General features: G+C 36.3%; 1 protein-coding gene across 5 annotated transcripts in view; it reads right to left on the reverse strand.

The window, feature by feature from the left end:
- LOC109064530 (trinucleotide repeat-containing gene 6A protein-like) overlaps window positions 1-21,539 on the reverse strand; it is a 56,498-nt gene extending 34,959 nt beyond the window's left edge. For 4 of the 5 annotated variants that reach the window (XM_042719959.1, XM_042719953.1, XM_042719960.1 and 1 more), the window contains exons 1-2: window positions 21,433-21,539; window positions 20,197-20,316 (exon numbers count right to left, since the gene is read on the reverse strand). The gene's annotated coding sequence lies outside the window, so the exon portion shown is untranslated. Of the gene's footprint in view, window positions 1-17,947; window positions 18,034-20,196; window positions 20,317-21,432 lie in introns of those variants that run through there. The other variant, XM_042719954.1, reaches the window with a different exon arrangement.
- Between the last annotated feature and the right edge of the window lie 805 nt (window positions 21,540-22,344).

A 22,344-nucleotide genomic window follows, 5' to 3' on the forward strand; every position in this document is an offset into this window, starting at 1 on the left:
AATAAAAATCTTAACTCATAAATTGCTAGTAAATTTCACAACGACAAAGAAACAGCAAGTAAATGTTACATGAAACATGAAATTCTGAGGTAGAAAAACAAATTGTATTTTCTTGTAAAACATCCTTCAGTAATCTTTGTTATTCACATCTTCGAAAAACCATTTTAATGTATATTTCATTGCATGATTTAAAGTTCATATGATTTAAAGTTCATATACCAGTCTCATTCTGCTTTCTACCTTAAAATGTACTGATAACCACCATAATAAAAGCACCAAAATATAAAGCTACATGATGTATCAGAGTTCTTTGAATGTGGCCTGTCTGTTAAATATGGCGAATACTCAAATACAGATATAAGAAACAAAATTATTTATATAAAATCTAATTATATTTTATGTATCACACAAGAACTGTTCGTTTTTTTTCACTGTAAATTAGCAATTCATAGTTTTTACTTTCATAAACTATAAATGTGTCAGTATTTTACAGTAAAATTACAGATAATGTGATGTTAAACAATTTACAGTTTTTCACTGTGTATTTACCACAGGTTTTTATTGTAGCATTTATACAGGTTTTTTTTTTTTTCTGTAAAAATTACACGCATTTTTACTGCACAGATATGCAGTCTCAAATGTTTCTATAGATAAAATACATCCATTGTCGGAGGGGTTTATTTTAGTTCTACAGGACAACAGATTCCCCCATCTTTCAACTTTAAAAATGTATGAATGTTCAATAATGTGTTTGGCTGCATCTACTTTTAATCTTTTATTGCATAACAGTGCGGTAGAGCGTGTGTATTATTCGGAGCCAGGAGCTTGGCAGGGTGTCAGGTAGCAAACGGGTCTCCTCACAGCCCCAGGTCCTGAATGCCATCCATGTGTTTTTATTTAGTATAACAAAAGACTCTTCGCCACAAGGCAGGCTTCCATGAGAAACACTGTCCGGCATGTAAAGAGGAGCAGCACAGGATCCTCTTGACATGTTAATTGACTTGATTAGCATTAACATTACTGGGATTCCAGGAGGAGCCAAAAAGCTCTACAGTTAACTATTCATTTGGATGCAGTTTGATTCAAACCATCAGGCTGCCAAAGTAAAACATGATTTTCATATGCACATGCTATGCATACTTTAAGGGATAATTCCAAACCGGAATGACTTTGAAATGACTAAAGGAAATAGTTTGCAGAATGTGTATTATGTGATATTTTTTCCATTTTCCGTACAGTGAAAGTCAGTGGGGTCCAAAACAACACTGCATTAGATCTGACTTTTATTATGGCCAAAAAAAGAAATGTAATTTTTAGTGAAAAAGTCTAAACTGATTTGAGGTCCTGCAATCATGAAGCGTCCCGTTTGACTGCAGGAATAATAAATAAAGTCAGGTATGTTTCCCTGCTGACTGATCCTAAAGTGAGCCATGGGCGGCACGAGATGATGGTAATTATCACAGACAAAAAGAAGGCTTGAGAGTGCATCACTGGACCCTGATGTGAGCATGCTTTCACGGTGAAAAATGCAGAGCGAATCTGTGAATTATGAGCTGTAAATGCTGGAAAATGAAACGACCAGAACCGAGGTTGGTTGGATGTTGCCCTGGCATCTTGCCAAGTGCTCATTACCGCAGAACGCGTGTGCAGTTTGGCCAGCCAATGTGACGCCCGTTGCCGTGGCAACAGCAGAGCAGACAGGAGATGTAATGCATCATATTTCAGCAGACCAACTCAATTCAATTCACACAGATCCAATCTATGGGTTGTAAGTGGGGGGTGAGAGCAGGCGGGGAAAGCTGGTATTACAGAAATAAATTGCCATGAGACCATCATCTTTCCATGCAGATTTTCTTTTAACGCTGTCTATTAGAAACTGAAATATTCATTGTCCTGCACAAATTGGTTTTATTCAAATCTGGATGCAACTGCTTGCCATTGAGCGAGGTGACAAAAGCTGGAACACATGGGTTACAGTGATGTTTGCCCATTTTTCCTTATTCAGCTTTTATGACAGAAACATATCCAAGCTGTACTGTCCAAGTCATATAGCTAATATCTTGCATACAACTTTGCTATTATGTACAAATAAAAATTTTTGAATAAGTATTAATTTGTGCTAAACAAACAACCAAACAAAACAAACTTATTGTGATGTAATTGTTCAGAGGAGATTGAAATTCTCAAAAATAGAAACCTTGGCCTTAATAGATTATCATGATCTTTTATTTACATTCTGTAAATTCTATGAACAGAAAGTTCAAAAGAAAATTCAAAAAACAGCATTTATTTGAAATAGAATCCTTTGTAACATTATGCATGTTTTTAGTATTATTGATCAGTTTAATGCATATATGCTGAATAAAGGCAATTATTTCATTTTAAAAAGAAGGATCATATGACGCTGAAGACTGGAATTATGGCTTAAATTCAATAATGTTAGTGTTTAACTTTTTGAGCACATAAGTGAAGCCTTAGTGAGCATTAGAGACTTCATTAAAAATGTAATGCTTTCAAACTTTTGACAAGTATGTAAATATATGTATATATTTATTGATTTGTTTGTACATAGACACACATGCTTAAAGATTCGAATATCTAAGAACTTGCCACTTGACATTTCTTTTGTATCTCAGGTATCCTTAAGGTCAGGTCTCTGAAATGGAAGCCTACTAACATCAACAGCTTGGAGAGATCTGACCCTTTTGTAGATCTCCCACCAAGACTTCAGTCTCTAGGTACAGTAGTGGCATTAGGAGGGCAGACAGGCACACACACAATAGTCTCACACCAGAGCAGATGTTTCCTAATTACAGTAACACAACTTCACTCATTACAGGCCAAATGCTATGATACTGCACTTACAGCAGATCACAGGGAGAGTGTTATAAAGTTATACCTCTTCAGCACATGCGAACAAAAGTTGGTAATGATATATACTTTTTTTTATTATCTAGAAAAACATTATGATTAATAATCAAAGCCTTATTTTAGTGCATATAGTTAAAATGTCCTGTTTCATCTGATTTTAGGACATCATGATTTATCCACCAGCTTAGTTTTAATTGTGCAAATTGATGTTTTATTGTACAATACATTTTTTTTTTATTGATATAAATAAAGCGCGCGTTTTGGCACAGGCCGACTTTAAAGGCCACTTGAATTAGCTGTGTGGGCCTGCACAGGACTATGGCTTGGAAACGTCTAGTACGGAAAACAAGATGAACCTCAGACACAAAGGTTTTAACCCATAGTGGAAAAACAGCATTGGATTCCTTTCCAGACCTCTAAAGAGAACAAGGATATTTCCACTCTGTGTTTTCTCCAGAGCATTGGCATAGTGAGCAGAGATAAGGCCGTACAGAAGAAGATTATTTATTCATGTGAGGGATAAGGTTGCACACCTCCCCGTCCTGACCATGGGTACCGACTCAAAATGATTCCGAGTTAATTTCCTGGCACTATCAGGGTTTCAATAATGCAAAGTCACTAAATCGACTCGCAGGGGCACTAATATATCTAATGTCCTACAAATGATCACACAGGGACAGGAATACATAACGTCTAACAAATTGTCACACAATAGAGATCAAATATCTGTTTATACAGACTTCTGCTTTAAAGTGCAAGTGAAATGCTTGTCATGAATGGGACAGCTGTAGATTTGCCGTTTACGTACAAGCAAAAACAAAGACTGAGGAGGCAGACAATCAGACAAGAAGCCTGCTGGGCATCACAAACTGTTTTCTGTCTGCTTACTTTCTCAACCAGCTAGCCAAACAAAATCAAACTCTGCCTGCAGTATGGCTGTCAACCTTTAAGTCCCTTCTGTATATCAGCAGCCAATTAGGAATTAAGGCCTATGTCTAAAATCTAGGAAATGCTCCATTCTCAGCTAAAAGTTTAAAGACAACACGGCACATCTGAATTCAAAGTATATTAAATATTGTTTAAAAAGATGGGATTAATTTTTAAGGCAGAAAACAGATTTATCCTTTGCTTTCTGTGATATACCGAAATCCTGTGTCTACAGTTTGTTGGAAAAATAAAAATGGCATTTATTTATAAATATTTACAAATAGATTTATACATAATAAATACAAATTACTGTTCAAAAGTTTGGGGTTGGTCAGATTTTACAATGTTTTTGAAATAAGTCTCTTATGCTCACCAAGGCTGCATTTATTTGATCAAAAACACAGTAAAACAGTAATATTGTGAATATCAGTGAGACCCTATAGACTACTACCCTTATATTGAGGTTTTGGTGGGCCGTTATCCCGGTGGAGAGGCCTAGCCTGTTTACATTTACACCTGGTAACATCCGTCTCAGGTGATCCAATCACAAGCCATCAGACGACACAGATTTAATTTACGCCTGGTATTAACACGCTGACCACTGAAACGGATGCCTGAAGTGTGATAGCTTGTTGAAAGCAGTCAGAGCTTCAGTCTGTTTAATAGGCAATTGCTGTGTCCTTAACTACTAAAGCAATTACAGAAGCAATGCATTGTGGTTAATTTTAAATGAATGAGAATCTACTGCGATTGAATAAATGAGAGCAAATCGTTACATAATTACCCCTCGACAAATACTGCCTCCTATTTTAGGAATGGGGGGGGGGTCATAATAGCCCACAAAGAGTAAAATATACGGCACACTAGAGAGGCAAATGGTAATTCATTATGTGTTGCTCCACTTGGCTGTAAATAAGCCTGTGATAATGAAACCGCTTTAAGGAGCCTCTTCCGTCTGTTCTCCATTTGTTTGTTTTTCCTCTATGATATCTGTTGCTCCGTTTGTTTTGATTGGCTTGATTGATTATGTTCAGGCTTCTGGCCGTCTGCTGGGGCAACCAGACCGACTCACTGATAGAGGAAGGCACTATGAGGGACAGTACACTATATGTGTGATAGATGAGGATAACACTTTTCTACACACATACACACAGAGTTACAGAGCTTATACTATATAGCAGTGTAAAAATCTCTCACTGGAACATATTTTACACCAGTGGGATGGAGCTCATCTGTCTTGTATGACAAGGACTGCAGGATGTCTCACAACAGAACGGCAAAACAAAAAGCTTTTAACAGAATTAAAAAAAAATTATTAATAAATTATATTGTCAAAAAAGCAGTTTGAGTGAAAAGTTGATCACAACAATTTACTTCTGTATGCGTTATTACATAATTATTTATTGTACATAGACAATGATCAAACGTTTAGGGTAAGTAAGATTTTTTCCTGAATAAATTAATACTTATATTTAGCAGACATGCATTAAATTGATCAAAAGTGACAGTACAGATATTTATATTTAAATAAATATATTTATCTTATCTTTATATTTCCACAAAATTTTAAGCAGCACAACTGTTCTCATCATTGATAATAATAATAATTGTTTCTTGAGCAGCAAATTAGTATATTAGAATGATTTCTGAAGGATCATGAGACACTGAAAACTGGAGTAACGATGCTGAAAAATTCAGCTTTACATCATAGGAATAAACCATACTTTAAAATCTATATTTTCAAATAGAAAACAATTATTTTAAAGTGAAGTCATATTTCACATATTTTTTGAATCATAAAAATGCAGCCTTAGTGAGCATAAGAGACAACTTTCAAAAAAAAAAAAATAAAAATTTAAGCTGAGCCTCATTATTTTAAATTTTGTATTTATTTTTTTTTTTACTGTTAATGTTATAAGATTAAGATGAAATTAATTTAAATATATATATATATATATTACAGTATATGCAACCTGTAATATGAACCTGTATACAGCAAGAACAGGTCTGAGTGGACATTAGGCTATTACCAAACACCTCCCCATTGCTACATGTGATCTGTCCTGGCCAGAGCTTTAAGCATTGTGTTCAGAGGGCTTGGGTTGGAATTAAAAAAGGAAAACAAACAGGACTGACCCCTCAGTGGGATTTTAATTTGGCACATATTCCCCTAATCCATCCTCACTGTGGGATGCGCACGTGCTGCTTGGACAATGGAGAGGCCACAGCTAGGGCTAATTATGTGTTGTTAGATGGAGCCCTTGATATGAGCTCTGGCATGAAGTGTTTGATTTAATCAGACTGAACAGGAAAAAGAAGCCAGACAAATTATTTCGAAAGAACGATGAGGACATTCTTTTTCTCCATGGGGAAAAGTCAATGAGTTAAAAACAACAAGGAGTGCAGCAGTAACAGAAATGAAAAAGTGCACGTAAAAATATACTGTAAAAATGTATTTTTGTATTTAAATTTTAAATTAATTTGTCAAATTATTATTATTTTTTATCCATTGTATAAATGTATAATGGTCTTACAGGCATCATTATTAAATGTAAAATATATATTAAATAAATATACGGGATAGGGCATGTGTATAACTTTTCAATTATGTGGAAAATTGCATAGCTTTAAATCTGAGTCTAATTTAAGTATTAGCCTTATAATTTAACTTAAAACCTTTACCCCCCCCATATGGGATCTCCATCAGGTGTCACGCATTGGGGAGGGGCTCACTCATATCCTTTCACTAGTCTGGAACAACTAAGCAGCCATTTGGCAGTCATTTAAACTCTACTGCTATCAGATTTATTTGGCTACAGCTGTGGTACTGGATGATATGTTGATGATGACACATTTCCAGTTGAACTTGTTTAGGACTAGGACTTTTCTCCTGATTAAAGGTAAAAGCGAACCTGGACACATCAGTGTGCTGAATCACTCTCAGTGCCCTGCAGCTGACCATGATGTGGCCTGAATTGCTTATGATTGATGTGAGGTCTGGTTGAAGAGAAACACAATGGCAAAGCCACACCACCTAGCTACAGCACGCTTGAGTCCAAACAAAAGAAAGGTTAAAAGAGGTTCATTCTGCATTGGTCTGGTAAATTAAGTCACCGTCGCAAAGCCCATTTAAAAGGAATCGTTCACCCAAAATGAAAACTCTGTCATTTATGCTCTGTTATTTAGCTCCATTAGAGTCCATTCTTTATTCAGTCGAGATATTTTAAAGAACACTGGTGTCCAAATAACACATTCCACAAAATATGTTCTTTTGTGTTCAGCAGAAGAAAGAGTAAATGATGACAGCATTTTCATTTTTGGTTTAACTATCCCCTTAAGCAATGTTAGATCTATGTTATGAAACTAATTCAAGCCAGTGTTGCTATGTTAACTAGAATTAAAACTATTAAAAATAATTTTCTGTAACTGATACAAAGTGGACATAATATAAAATGTAAACATTAGATGAAATACTTTGTTGCCTTGGCAACTAACTGAAATACAATAAGCTGAAGCATTAAAATAACAAAAAATTAATTAAAGCCATATTGAAATAAAAAAAAACCCTACATTAAAATTTAAATTGAAAATATAAAAGAACAAATGATACTTCAAAATATTAATAAATACTATAATAGTATATAAATAAATAATAAATAATGCTTAAAAAACACTGGCTTAAGCTGGATTTTATGCGCTGTAAAAAATGAGTGCAATTTTAACTGTAAAAAATATTGATTTTGTTTTTTTTTTTTTAAAAAGTAAAGTTATGTGTTTTTAATTTTAAAGTTATGTTTATTTTAATTGTTTTTTTTTTAGAAGTAAAAAAAAATAAACAAATCAACATATAGTTTACATTCAAAAACTGTGAACTGATATTCCCAGAATTCCCTGTGTGACCCTCCACATCTAAAAGTATTTTGAGTATTTAAATAAATCATGTTTCTAAATAATGTTTGTTATCAGTTATGCGCATTAGGGTTTTATGTTACATCTGTTGTTTAATGAATGTTTATTGTATTATTTAAGTGTCATGTATGTTACCGTGGTGTTTTGTGTTTGTGTGAATGACTCTATACACCTTTTGTATATTAGCATATACTTCAGCTTGTGGAAAAGCTACTGATGAACTTTGATTCTTCATGTGGGTTTCATTTTTACCACCTGCATTATTATGGTAGTTGTATATGTTAAAGGCACAAAACAGATTTTAGTAGCAGAGTGCCTTGTTGAATTTACTGGTTTACGTTCAAATGTTCTTGTTTGTAAATTACAGCTTTATACAGTAAAATGTACAGTTTGTTTTTTATTTTTTACCAACTTATTCTGGCAACCACAGCTGTCAAAATAATTTTGTAAAAACAGATTTTTATTTTTATTTTTTCAGTGTAGTTTAAATAGATGTCTACAGTGATTCTAGTGATGCAGACAAGCCCAGGTCATTCACCCAACAGCAAGCCAGCGGCAAACACCTTCACATACCAACACCTTCTCTGGGAGCCTTTTATATAACAATACATCCAGCAGAGTTCAGTGAAATCTAATGCAAACGTAGTACACAGGAGACACTCAGTGCCGCGTTTCTCTATTGTAATGGACCCCGGTGAAGAGTCAAACTTAAAAGGACAGTTCTGCAGAAATTCAGTAATTTCCCTCACTATAGGATGTCATCAGCCTCTCTTCCCTCTGAGATGCTAATTCACACGCTGAGCGTGTTTGACGCCCAGAACCCCATAAGTGACTATTAATCAAAAAGCACTTGAGGCCTGTGATCCACTGTCTCAACTGTCCACACTCCTGTGATAATTAAATTAGCACCAACCATAGGATTTCACCCGCTCAACATCATCTTCAAAAAATAGCACACGTTTTGCTTAGCAAACGTCTGACATGTAAATTACAGCTCTCAGAGTTTAAAGCCAGTCAATATGCTTTTGAGGAAAATGGGTTAGAAGAGCCAGAAAACAAAGTGCTCTCGCTGCATTTAGCAAATTAGCATATAGAAAACTGACTTGCTTGTACCTCACTAAGGTCAATAAAAGGCAGAACTTTCTGAAAAGTGTGTACAGAGTGTGCTGTGATCTTTAAGTGTCATTTTATAGTAAACAGAAGCTTTCATTGCACAAGCAGAAGCAGCATTAGCATCATTTAAACCAATAATGGGTGACTGATGCTAACATTCACAAAGTCAAATATCAGTCCTATTTCAAGTCTTCCTTCACTCTGTAGAGAATAATTCAGTCTAGACATACCCCCCAACCTCCCCACCTAATACACACACACACACACACACACACACACACACACACACACACACAAAGTAAACCAGAACCGGGGTGAGTGTTGTTCTGTTATCACCACTGATTAAAATAAGCCCCTGCTCTCTTGCCAGTTTACAGCTGAGGTCCCGGTCTGGGTTTTATGAAGTGCTAGCTACTTCATTTCATTATGGTAACTGGGTTACATTAGTTGTGCACAGCTGTAGGTAGAGGAGAAATCCATCTGTATGCCAGTTTAATTTTCTCTCTTCTCAGCCGCAGGCGTATACATCATCTCCTCATCCGCTCATACACTGCATGCGCTCCCTTCTCCACTTTCTTCACCTCATCCTCAACCCTAGATGAGTAAATTATAACACCCATATCATGCATGAGACCCATGAGTACTGTGCTCTCATAAAAAAGCCCACAGAAGGATCCCATAACAAATGCCAAGTCGGATTACATTCGCTTTCATGCATGTTTCCGGTGAAGGTGCTTTAAAGGGTCTAACTGACAGTATTGAGTATCTGCTTCCATTTTACCATGAGTTCGCCCAAGAAAAATGAGTTTAACATTTACTTGGACTACAATACATAAAAAGTTCAATCACAGAATTCTTGAAAGAACATAAATCTTGAAAGAACATAAATAGCCATGGAAGAAAACATACACCTTAAGTTTAGGAGGTGCGCACCTCAAATGTCACCAACCCGCCTTGTGTCCCAGCTGCTTCAGTCTCATATGAATGCAATCTGATAAATATCATAGTACTGACTAAATACCATATTCATCTACACTTCAAGGTATTTCAAATAATATCTTGATAATACATGTTATAAAAAAACTGGTACCATTTCCAAAAACAAGCATTGTAATACTTTTGTTAGTGCAGCAAAAAACGGTGGCTCCCATTCTTATTATTTTTCTCTTCAAGGAAACAGATTTTAAGCAATAAAATATTTACCTTTCTAGACCTACAATGAGCTCTAAAGTTGTTAAACAATGGTATGTTAATTCAGACTTTACGCAATCCATAATTGGACGAGTAGGCCTAGTTACTGCATTACAAAATAATTTAATTACAGTCTTGTACCTCTGTCTCTTTCTGAATTTTTAAAGCTTTTTATTTTGCTTCAGTTAAGTTAGTGATTCATCTCAGATTTGGTGGTTTTGGCTCATGGCTTATAACAAAGTATGGCTGAATAATCCTTATTTTACATTAACTACAGAGAAACTGATTTGTGTGGCTGCTACTAATCGTAGTTGTCTTGTAAACAGTCATGGCTAACAGACATCAGGCAAAGATGAGTGATAGTTTAAATTTGATGCTTTTTGGTGTCTGTGTGTCTTGCCTGTAACTCTGGTCTGCTAAACCGCAACTAATCTGAGCCTAATGAGCTCACCTTTGACCCCATCACACTTGCCAGTCTGCTCTGTTGTCTGAGCACAAAGTGGCCTTTAACCTTGACCGGACCTTAGCCTAAGCACTCCTGACCTGACAAATGCACATGAACAGAAACATACACATTCATAGATAATAACTCACATTGTTGAAGCAAAAGTACAACAATACTGTATGCCTAAACAATGTGCCAAATAAGTTACATTCAAAGTGTTATGGGCGGTTAATGCTGAAGTGTAAAAATTTCTACAAAACTGTTTTCACCTAAACACTCCCCATCATACAAACACATAGTTCCAGCCCCAAACTCACACCATTGGTTGAGGCACTGCTATTAATGTTTTAAAAGCATAATAGAGCCACAGTTTGTACAGTATTTAATGGACTGTGACAGGATAGATTCTTCAGACATAAAAAAAAATTGCACACATTAATTGAGATTTTCTAATACTAACCTCTTGGTCTAAAATTGGTCTCTCTAAAATCTGAACAATGACCTAACAGTTTTCCTCTCACTAATGACTCAGACAGGAGCCAACACAATCACACAGACCATTTCTAATGGTTACCTATTTACATTACACAAATGTAGGGAAATATCTGTCAGAGTCTAATATAAACACTAAATGTGTGAAACAACCAACAGTTTTACTGAAAAGCAAGTGACAATTAAAAACATTTGAATTTAAATTCATAGAAATAAAAGATCAAACCAAGTGGCATCAAATGCAACGCAAAGAAACATTTCAAAATGTAACTTAAATTTTAAAAATAACATTGTTACTTCTTAACAATCAACTTTGATGTTTGTTATGCATATAAATCATCAGTATCTCAGTATTTTTGCATTGCACCATCAATTTTGATTTATCTGATGACCAGATGATTGCTCAGACAGTGTCCAGATTTTTGTTTAAATTTTCTAACAATCTGCCTTTTAAAAGTTTGGATTAAGATTTTTAAAAGTTTTTTTAACAAGGCTCTTATGCTCTCCAAATCTGAATTTATTTGATAAAAAATAAAAATAAAAACAGTAATATTGTGAAATATTACAATTTAAAAAAACTTGTTTCCTTGAACTGTGTAATTTATTTCTGTTGAACTGTGTAATTTATTGCTGTCATAATAAAGCTGATTTTTTTCAGCATCATTTCTCCAGTCTTCAGATCCTACAGAAATCATTCTAATATACTGATTTGCTGCTCAAGTCATTTCTATTATCATCAATATTGAAAACATTTGTGATACCATGACACATTTTTTACAGGACTCTTTGATGAATAGAATTTCAATAGAACAGTATTTTGATATATAAAATGAAATAGTAAAATTATAAATGATTTTATTGTATCAAATTTAATTCATGATGTATATATTTTTAAACATTACACTGACCCTAAAACGTTCAAACTTTAATAGACGTTACTCCAGTTTTAAATGTGACTTTGAAAAGCAAACACTTTTTAGGGCCGCTCCAAACTCCCACCCATTTAATCTCAAGCAATGGTGTGGGCCACATTTGCAGCCCAAATTAAATAGCACTTAGGACTTGGCGTCATTTTCTTTAATCTTCATTTCCTCAAGGCCAGGCACCAAGTGGATGTGTTCAGCGCTGAGACAGTGTTTGGTTTGTGATGATGTCATGGTTGTCATGGAAGGAGCTCTTTCTCAAATTACAACACAAACCTCTCTGTGGGAAAGTGAGGGCCGTGTTCTCAAGAACCAAGCTTCCTGAACGATGGCCAAAGTGAGTCTGTTCCTGCTTTTGTGTGCGGCCAAACACTAGCTACTTCTTGTTTAGCTGAGATCTGCTGGCATACAGGAAACTTGACCAAATTGTCCCCAAACATGCCACCCGTTAGCTGGACTGAAAAAGCAATACCCACCCAACATAGCGGTGATCTTTAATCTAAAAACAGCACCGACCAGCCACTTAATAGCAATGATTTGGAAACAGGGTCCGGAGCAAGTCATGAACAATGAAACAGGCTTTCTGCTGTTTCCAGATGCGGTGCTGTTGTGTCTGCCGAGCGCATTAATCACAGTGCGGACTGAGTGATGGCACTTGGCTGTGGCTCTGTGCAAAGTTTGGCTGCTGTAAGGAGGATTCGGAGCAGGGATGAAAGGCCTCTCTGTATTTAGAGTTGGAGGCTGCTGGGACCCTGCCAAGCTGCGATCGGCTCATGTTCTGTAAGGAACAAAAGCTCAGTGCTGCCTTTATGGCACCAAACAAAAACACAGGTCTCTGAGAGAAGCGGCCATTTAGGATGCATGCTGTGAAGTGCTGGTGTACCAAGCCCTACTGTACACAGAGTTTAGATGAACCCTGGTCTCGAAAGCCTGAGGATCAGTCGAGGTGGTTTACGTACAACTGTGCCTTTAAAAAAGCTTTTAAAAACGGACTTTGCAGACTGGCTTTGGCAAGATATGCGCCCGTGTTAACAGTGCTGCACTGTTAGTATCCTCACTAGCAAAAACTGCACTTTTTTTAAACAATCCATCATCGCTTCGCTGAAAATAGCTTGAATATTGAGGTCTTGGCGGCACTGTATACACAATGTGTCCAAGTGGGGATTCTGCACATTCATAACAATCACTGCAAAAGAAATTAGATAGAAAACAGGACTGTGCTCTGGATGAATGAATTTCATTAAAATGTTTCACTGATGACTGAATGTTCCCAGCTTGAGGGTAAATTTTCCCCCCAAGAAAAAGAAAGGATTGGGAAGTTTCCTTTCACTGGTTTGAATAAAATGCTATGTATTAGCATGATTTCATTAAAATGTTTCAGTACCGCTCACCATCTTGAAATAGTCAACACTATTACAGAGTTTTAAAGTATGGTAACTTTTTAATGTAGTGTTAGCTAACAGCTTCATCTTGTTTTATAGAGCACAACAGAAATGTTTCAGAAGTAAAAACTGTTTTTACTGATTTTCCCCATAGGGAAATTTTTAACAATAAATGATCAACCTTTAAAGACAGACCTGTTGCGAGCTATGAGGTTGTTAAACCGATCTGTTCACATTAATTCAACTTATTGTTAAAATAGTCATGTTTAATAGTGGAAAAAGTGATGTAAAAAAAAATACATTACCCATGATGCTGTACAGAACATTCCACCAATCAGAGGGTCGCAGCTTTTTCTCAGTGGTTGCTTACTGGCAAGTCAAAATTGCCCATTAATTTGTCATTCAAGTTAAAGCAATAATTCAGTATTACATTTGCTTTATAATAAAATTGACAACACATATCACAGGTACAAAATTGATAAGAAATGCACAGTGCTGAGATTTACTTCTTTGGCACTGACCTCAAATACCACAAGGAGTCTCACCTCACCACCCCACACACACACACACACACACACAGACACACACAGACACACAGACACACACACAGACAGACAGACAGACAGACAGAGAGAGAGAGAGAGAGAGAGAGAGAGAGAGAGAGAGAGAGAGAGAGAGAGACACACACAACAATGACCAGCTTTGTTTGATACCTTCCAATAAATCCTCTGCATGGTTGTCCACACTGAAGCAATTAAGCAACAGGGGGATAAAAGGAAGTCTGCATATCAACTCAAACTCAGCTACATAATTTTGCAACACAAAAGCCTGGGCAGCTCTGCATGACATTCAACACTTGGGATGACGCATAAAAGAGCAAATTGTTTCCTCCTTGAGTCAGTAATGGCCAACAGGGAAGCGGCTGCTCCTCAGCCGGGGCTTTTGCTGAAACAGACTAAACAGTCTGACTGACTGTCAACAACCATCAGAGCAGAGCACGAAGGCCAAAACACAACTACAGCGCTAGAGACAGTTTGCCCTCTCAGTGCTGCTGCTTAGATCAGCAGGGGATTAAACTCGTCGTCCTAATGCTTTACTTGAAACAGACGCCTGTGTTCGGCAGTCCAATCATGGCTTGTTTGTCAATTCAGTGGACAAATTGTTATTATTTTTATGTATTTTGATAAGGTTAGTACGATTTGTTTTGAAGGTAGTATGGCATCAAAAGTGACAGAAAGATTTCTATTTCAAATAAATGCTGTTCTTTTAAACTTTCAACAAATCTTGAAAAAACGCATCACGGTTCCCACAAAAATATTAAGCAGCACAACAGTTTTTAATATTGATAATAATAAGAAAGGTTTCTTGAGCAGCAAATCAGCATATTAGAATGATTTCTGAAAAATCGTGAGACAGTTTTGCATCACAGAAAAACATTACATTCTAAGATATATTCAAATACAAAATAATTATTTTAAATTTGTAATAATATTTCACAATTTTACATTTTTTAAAATATTTTTGATAAAATAAATGCAGCCTTGGTGAGCATAAGAGGAAACCTTTTTTTTTTTTTTTTTTACCAAAAATGTGATAATTTACGTTTTGTATATACTTTCTCTGTCAAATGTAAAAAGACCTCTAAAAAAATAATAATACCATTCACAACAATTCATCCACAAGAATGAATGCATGCCATACTCACACAGCTCTGTATAATATAATCTGAGGCTGATCACCCAATGAGTCCATGCTTCTCCACCCACCTCCCATCAGAGATAATAACCATTAGGTCTAATAACTCTCAAACCCTCCACTTACTGCATTACAGCCTCCAAACAATGGCACATTCTCGACCCCAGCCTATTGTTTCTGTGGATCCTCAGCTGACTGTTCAAAACACACACACGATACAGTAAAATACATCACGAGTAACATAACTAAGCAAATTATCTTTATAATATAGGTCGCAATGAACAAGACCGGAGCATGTAATAACCCCAAACAGTAGAGAAACAATCCTGCAAGGTTAAACAAAAGGGCTTTCTGTCCATTTCAAAAGAGTCTGTGATCGAGCGTGCCATCAGAGGCTAACAGCAAACCTGCTGTTACTGCGCCATGCTTTCGATTTCAATGACAGCATAACAATATTTACATGGGGGCTCTGCATACACACCACGCATGACAATGACTTCACTGTGGAGAAGCACAAATGAATGGATGCGAGTGCCAGGCAACTTACCCAAGTGTCTGCAGCACATAATCAGAGTCAGGCTGTTCACATACGCCGCTCCAGCGACACACGCATGCACATGCTGACACATACACTTAAACAACCTGCTTGATGACAGGTAATGGGGGACAGGCACGGAAATAGCAGGTTTGCTCCCTTTATTATTTCAAACCTTGTCTTTCTCTCCTCTTTTTGATTCACACATCACATGTGGTGCCGAGCAGCAATCCACGCAGTCACGTGAAGGAAAGGGTCACGTGACAAACATAGATTCCCCGGGCTAGGAGTACCTGGGGAATATAGGGAGACCGTAGGAGGGAGAGAAAATAGGGGAACACCAGGGGGCATGGTTTTCTGGTTCCTATTCGATTCTCTCAGCCTCCCGGTGCAGGTGGCATCACGCATGCAAATCAAAATGAAAGAGGGCGAATGAAAGGAGCTGCGGACAGAGAAAGAACCCTGGCGTGAGAGAGTAAGAACACTGCAGAAATGCCTCTGAGTTTCAATGAATATTTATCAGCTGTGCCAAACTCCCCCCACCACAACACCCAACCTCTTCTTGGAATGGAGCCTAATTCATTTGAATGCTTGCCTTTGTTAACAGCTAAGTCAGCAGGGCCTTTTGCCAGTCCTGAGCTGCTGCAAGACGCACTCTACACTGCGTCACACATGCACTGGATACCTTGCAAACAGACACGCTTGTCCCTGTACTAGCTTGCTCTGCTTCAGGGTGACAAAACCTCCATTGTGAAAGAGACACATAGACACTTTTCCACACTGTTATGCACCCAACTAACAGCTCTGACTTGATGGGCAGCAAACTGCAGTCAAAAGATGTGCCATGTGTCTGAGACTGGAAGTCAACAGCCAAAAGAGTAATATTTCACTGTTAAAATAGTAAACAAGTATTATATCATATTATAAATTATGTCAAATAAAATGGAAAAAAAAAGTAATTTAAATGTAAAACTAATATATATAATATTTGTTAAGAGTCGTTTTTTTTCTTTTTCTTTTTTTTTTTGCAAATGTCATTCTCAAGATGGCTTAAATTACTCCCTAATTTAAAAGGTTAGGAATATTATTCTGAAAGAATGAAATTAAATGGATCAAAAGTGACAGTAAATAAATTTATAATGTTGCAAATGATCTCTGTCAAATAAATGCTGTTCATGTTTATATTCAAAGATTAAAAAGAATTACAAAAATATTAAGCAGCACAAGTGTTTTCATCATTGATCATAATACAAAATGTTTCTCGAGCAGTAATTCAGTATATTAAAATGATTTCTGAGGGATCATGTGACACTGCAGACTGGAGTAATGATGCTGAAAATTCAGATTTACCATCACAGGAATACATGACATTTTAAAATGTATTACCATTGGAATATTAGAATTAGAATATATATTAACTTTTAAAATTGTAATAATATTTCACAATATTACTATTTTACTGTATTTTTGATCAATTCAGCCTTGGTGAGTATAAGACTCTTTCAAAAACATTTACAAAATCTTACCACAAGCATTACAATTTAAATACTACAATTTTAAATACTACTACATGAAATATTTGTATTTTCAAAAAAGAAAAAAAAGAAAAAATCATGTCATTCCATACCTTTTGCAATATATCCTATTGAGGTGAATTGTAAAATCAGCTAAAGTTTCTTTAAAAATATATACTTTTCTTAGATACTATACATATAACCAACATATGTATGCATGTATCCATTTATTTATTTCAGAATGAGTTTCTTATGCATTACAGCAAAAAGACTGGGGTGAAAAAATACAATATTATTTTTAAAACATTTAAAACTTCTTATAATATAAAACATTCTTTTTTCTTTATTTTGCATCTAAGGTGATATATGACAGGGACATATTCTCTTCAGGTTTTATTAAATTCATCCAATGGATGCCTTTCCCTTCAATCACAGTTCTTGTCACTGTTTGCCTTGCAAAATAAAGTAAACTAGTGGAACGTTAAGCTTGCACAAACCTCTCAACATCAGAACCAGCTATGAAACCAACCAGACACACATGGTGAGGGAGACAACGTCTCGTTCCTTCACAAAGCTCATTGAAATTCTGTGCACAGCTCTGGTAAAGGCGGGGCCAGGCAGCAGTGCTGGCATACGAGAGATGCAATCAGCGCCTCTCACCACTGCAGCCACAAATACAGACAGAGAAACAGCCAGCAGCAGCAGCAGCTCCAATAATACCAAAACAACCGCATACATATTAGTACTTTGTGGCCTGGAATGAACCTATGCACAAAAGATAATACTGCCATCCAGCACTCATTTAGTACCACATCGCCAGTCACAGCAATGCTATTCTATGCAATTCTACAGTGTAAACAGTAAAGAAGATCACATTTCAATTTGTTATAGATTATTTAGAAATCTTTAGGATGCACGCTTTAAGCTCTGTGTCCTGTGTTTGCACATACCAGGCAGAAGAGGTCGTTCTCTGCATCATTCACTACATTTGCCACACTATGGGTTGGTGTATATTGCTTAAAGGGAAAGTCCATCCAAAAATGACATTTCGTTCCAAACCCGTATGCTGTTATTTATTCTGTGGAACATAAAAGGAGTAAACTTTACAGAGGGCCCTTAATTTCGAAAAAAGGAGAAAAAACTAAATAAAATTAAAATTTCAAGTCTTTTGAAACCAAATACTAACTCGGTTTAAGCTCCAGTCCAATATTCATATATTCATAGCTTCCCTTCCTCTGAAGCTCTGAAATCTCATCTTGATTTGGAACAACAGGGAGTGAAAAAAAAAAAAAATTACAAAAAAAATTGTAAATTCTGATCTTATCAAGAAACAACATGAAATAGTTGTATTTTCAAAAAATAAAGAAAAAAAAAACCTCATGCCATACCTTTTGCTATATAGTACTATTGAGGTGAATTTTAAAATCAGCTAAAGTTTCTTTAAAAAAGCCTGAAAAACGGCACAAATATTCACTTTTACTCACTTTTTGAGATGTAAATTTTAATTTTGATGTTAAATAAAAAAAGAAAATGTTAAAAGTTTGACACATTGACACTAAACAATGTATTACCAGTCAGTCATGTTCTGTTTGGAATGTGAGCCCATTTACAGATGTCCTCGACAGCTTGAGTAAGGACTCTGAAAGTGACAATGTCACATCAGTGACTAGAAGCACAATTCTTACCTAAAGGGGATTTGTATAATTGGGTTTATTGCTTTAAAATGTACTTGAAATCAGTGAGTAAATACAGCTGATATCTTTCTTCTTTTGCAAAAAAAAAAAAAAAAAAAAAAAAAAACTCCAACAATACATGTAAGGCTTTCCTGTGCCAAATTATGTGTAATCAGTTTTCCCAATTCATAGTCAGCTTTCTTGTTTTGTTGGGTAATAATTAGCTGCATTACATTAAAAGTACTTTAATCCTGAAATAATTGTTTGCAAAAAATATCCATTTTAAATCAATCCCATGTACATTTTTTTTGTCTCTTGTGAGGGTTAGATTGAAAATTGAGAGACAGAGTTACTGCCAGTATGTGGAATATTTTAAGCATCGGACAGGCCAAACATATGGAGGCTAGAACGCTGCTGGCACTGAATCTGTGTGTCTGTGCCAGGTGAGTGGAGAGCCCTGCAGAGCTCTAGGGCCAGACCAGACACACTCATTGAAGAAGCTGCTGTATTGTGAGTCATGCGAGTAACCAGCTCTTGTGAACCTCCATGTTTGCCAGAGGATGGTCTGGCATAGTCATGCACAATACAGATCGACTTTGGCCCGTGTAGTGGTGCTGATGCAGTAAAATGGAGGGACAAGACGCAGGTATCCGATTGGCAAAGGCACAAAACTGATGAATGATTCAATCGCAAGACAAATGAAAACACATGAGGCAATGTAAGCAAAGCAGCACCTCCCCACAAGCATTCAATCTTCAATGAGATTGCCTTGAAAATACATGCAAGGACACATATTCACCAGAGATTTCCTGACAAGAGAGTAATGGAAAACAGAAACATGCACCTTTAGAAACATACTCGCACAGTCAACAATTGCTGAAGACCAGACACAACAAATAAGCGTCACCATTAGCTTAAACAAGACAAGTATGCATATGCTTCATTTTAATGAGGCAGCCTTGGCATGGATCCTGGACACAGTACCAAACAAGACTTAGAAGGGGGTGAAAACACAGACGAGTGAGAAATCAGAACCAAAAAATAAATAAGAAAATAAAAATTCCAGTGTGAGCTTTTAGACGGCCCTGTATATAGCTAAAGCTTTAATATTTATTAGCAATATAACCTAAGCCACACTTTTATGTGACGATTGCGTTACTATATAATTGGACTGACATAATCATTAGGCTATTCTTTTAGCAGCATCTTTGTCTAATAATGACATTTAAAAAGCATCAAGCCAGTGAACCTCTGGCACAGCCAAAAAATGAACTATATGTTTAATTCACCACGTAATGCCAAATCCTGGACAACCTTTAAGATCAAACAGAAACACTACAACTGCACCATTTGGTAAACGGACAAAGTTGCCCTGTATTCTTGCATGTCACACAGTATTATCCGTACTTACTGTATATATAATACCCTTGTATGCAAAAAGAGTAATGGGCCCATATCCATTCCCAGCCTTCTTTCCCTCTGAATGTGTATGTATGTAAGCATAAGGGTGAAGGGTTTGCCCTTACCTGGCATCCAGCAGAAAGGACTTCCAGAGCGCAGTGTATGGCAGCAGGTTTTAGCAGATTAGCACACTCAGCACACTGAAAGCAGTGCCAGACATGGTGGCAGGGGGAGACTGGAGGAAACTGGAAGCAGCAGCATGAGGGGGCAAACCCTCTTGTGAGGACACACACAGGACATATAATATGCTGGTGCCAGCCATTAACACTGTGCCAACTCACCAAAGGAATGCTCTCTTTTCAGCTCAGTACCAACTGATGGATTTTTGTGATCATGTTTACTTTGTTTTATTTAACGTAATACACATTTACATTTAATCATTTAGCAGACACTTTTATCCAAAGCGACTTACAAATAAGGAGAACAACAGAAGCAATCAGACCAAGGAGAGAGCAACAGTGTACAAGTACTGTCACAATTCTCAGTTATTCTAGCACAGTACACATAGCTAGGGTCTTGTTTTTTTTTTTTTTTTTTTTTTTTTTTTATAAATTTTGAAGAGAATAGAATAGGATAGGACAGGTAATATGTGACCCTGGACCACAAAACCAGTCATAAGGGTAATTTTTTTTTTTAAATTGAGATTTATACATCATCATAAAGCTGAATAAATACGCTTTCCTTTGATGTATGTGATGGTTTGTTAGGATAGGATAATATTTGGCCGAGCTACAACTATTTGAAAATCTGGAATCTGAGGGGGCAAAAAGAAAGAAAAGAAAAAACAACAACAAAAACATCTCCTTTAAAAGAGTCCATATTAAGTTCTTAGCAATGCATATGACTAATCAAATATTAATTGATATATTTACAGTAGGATATATATATATTCATGGAACATGATCTTTACTTCATATCCTAATAATTAAATTAGGAGAAAAATCGATAATTTTGACCCACACAATGTATTTTTGGCTATTGCTACAAATATACCTGTGCTACTAATGACTAGTTTTGTGGTCCAGGGTCACATATGTGAGACTGATTTTGTTCTAAAAAATTTTTTATTAGCATTGGTTGAATTGTTCAAATATAAAATGTTCTAGTCTTTTGCATTTGAAATGTTGCAATTGCAAGTCAATGATAACCTCAACATGGCTTCTTGTTGTTGTCAACATGTAAAGCACCATCTTTGTTTCATCAGTTTGGCTTAAATCGAACGTGCCTTTTGCCCTTTATTTTTACAAAAACAAAGAGGTCAAATATGATTGAAATGTGCAATTTAGGGTGAGAAAGCAAACCTTGAATACTTGACTCTGCGCTCTGGACTTCTCAACAAGCTACTGCTTCAGTGGGGTGGCCTGCTCTTTCCGGGCTGAACAACCCTCTGAACGCCCTCTTGTGGTTATGTAGCATAAACGAAACGGCGTGGGGGGGAGCTGCTCTCCTGCACGGACGAGGAACGACGAGGTAGCGGTTTCATCAAATTTATTCATCATCTGGAAAATAACTAATCCAGCGGGAGCGGACTTTTCTAGACAAGCCTTACACAAACTATATTTCCTTTCGTGAGTTTTATTTTCTAGACAATTTTTGGCAGGCCTAGGCTCTATGAAATGCTGCAGTGATTGTATGTGTAATTTTGGCTTTTTGTTTGTTTCTGTTTATTATTCCTGTAGGGTTCCGGCTTGATTCCCGCACAAAACTAGGATTATTGTATGTCGTTTTTTTCTTTTTCGTATTGCGTACAAATATATCTGACGTCCTCGAGTGGTTGACAGAGGAAACGCATCCACTGTGTTGTTGGTATTAAAGAGAAAAACGTTTTCATTCCAGAGAACGTTTCATTGGACAAAAAATAATTTTAGTCATTACCACTTTTAGTTCGTATTTATCAAAAGAGAGAGACTAAATGCGTGTATCTACTAAATTCAATGTAGGTTAAGGTAGTTTCTGTAGTTCAAAGGACACCATTACACTGTGACCCTCTCTGGCATCCAAGGCATCGAACTTAGTGCGAGTTTGCATTGAATTCTATTCTTTCCTGAAGCCACTCTTTGGCACAACATTCAGATGAGAACATCAGTATACATAACATTCAGCCTTTACATTTTAATAAAAAATGATTTCAGTAAATATTTTGGATTATGAAATACTAACAGTAATATAAATATACAACAATTTACAACACTTCCAAACTCATTCAATCGAAA

This window comes from Cyprinus carpio, chromosome B3, assembly GCF_018340385.1.
Source record: "Cyprinus carpio isolate SPL01 chromosome B3, ASM1834038v1, whole genome shotgun sequence".
NCBI lineage: Eukaryota > Metazoa > Chordata > Actinopteri > Cypriniformes > Cyprinidae > Cyprinus > Cyprinus carpio.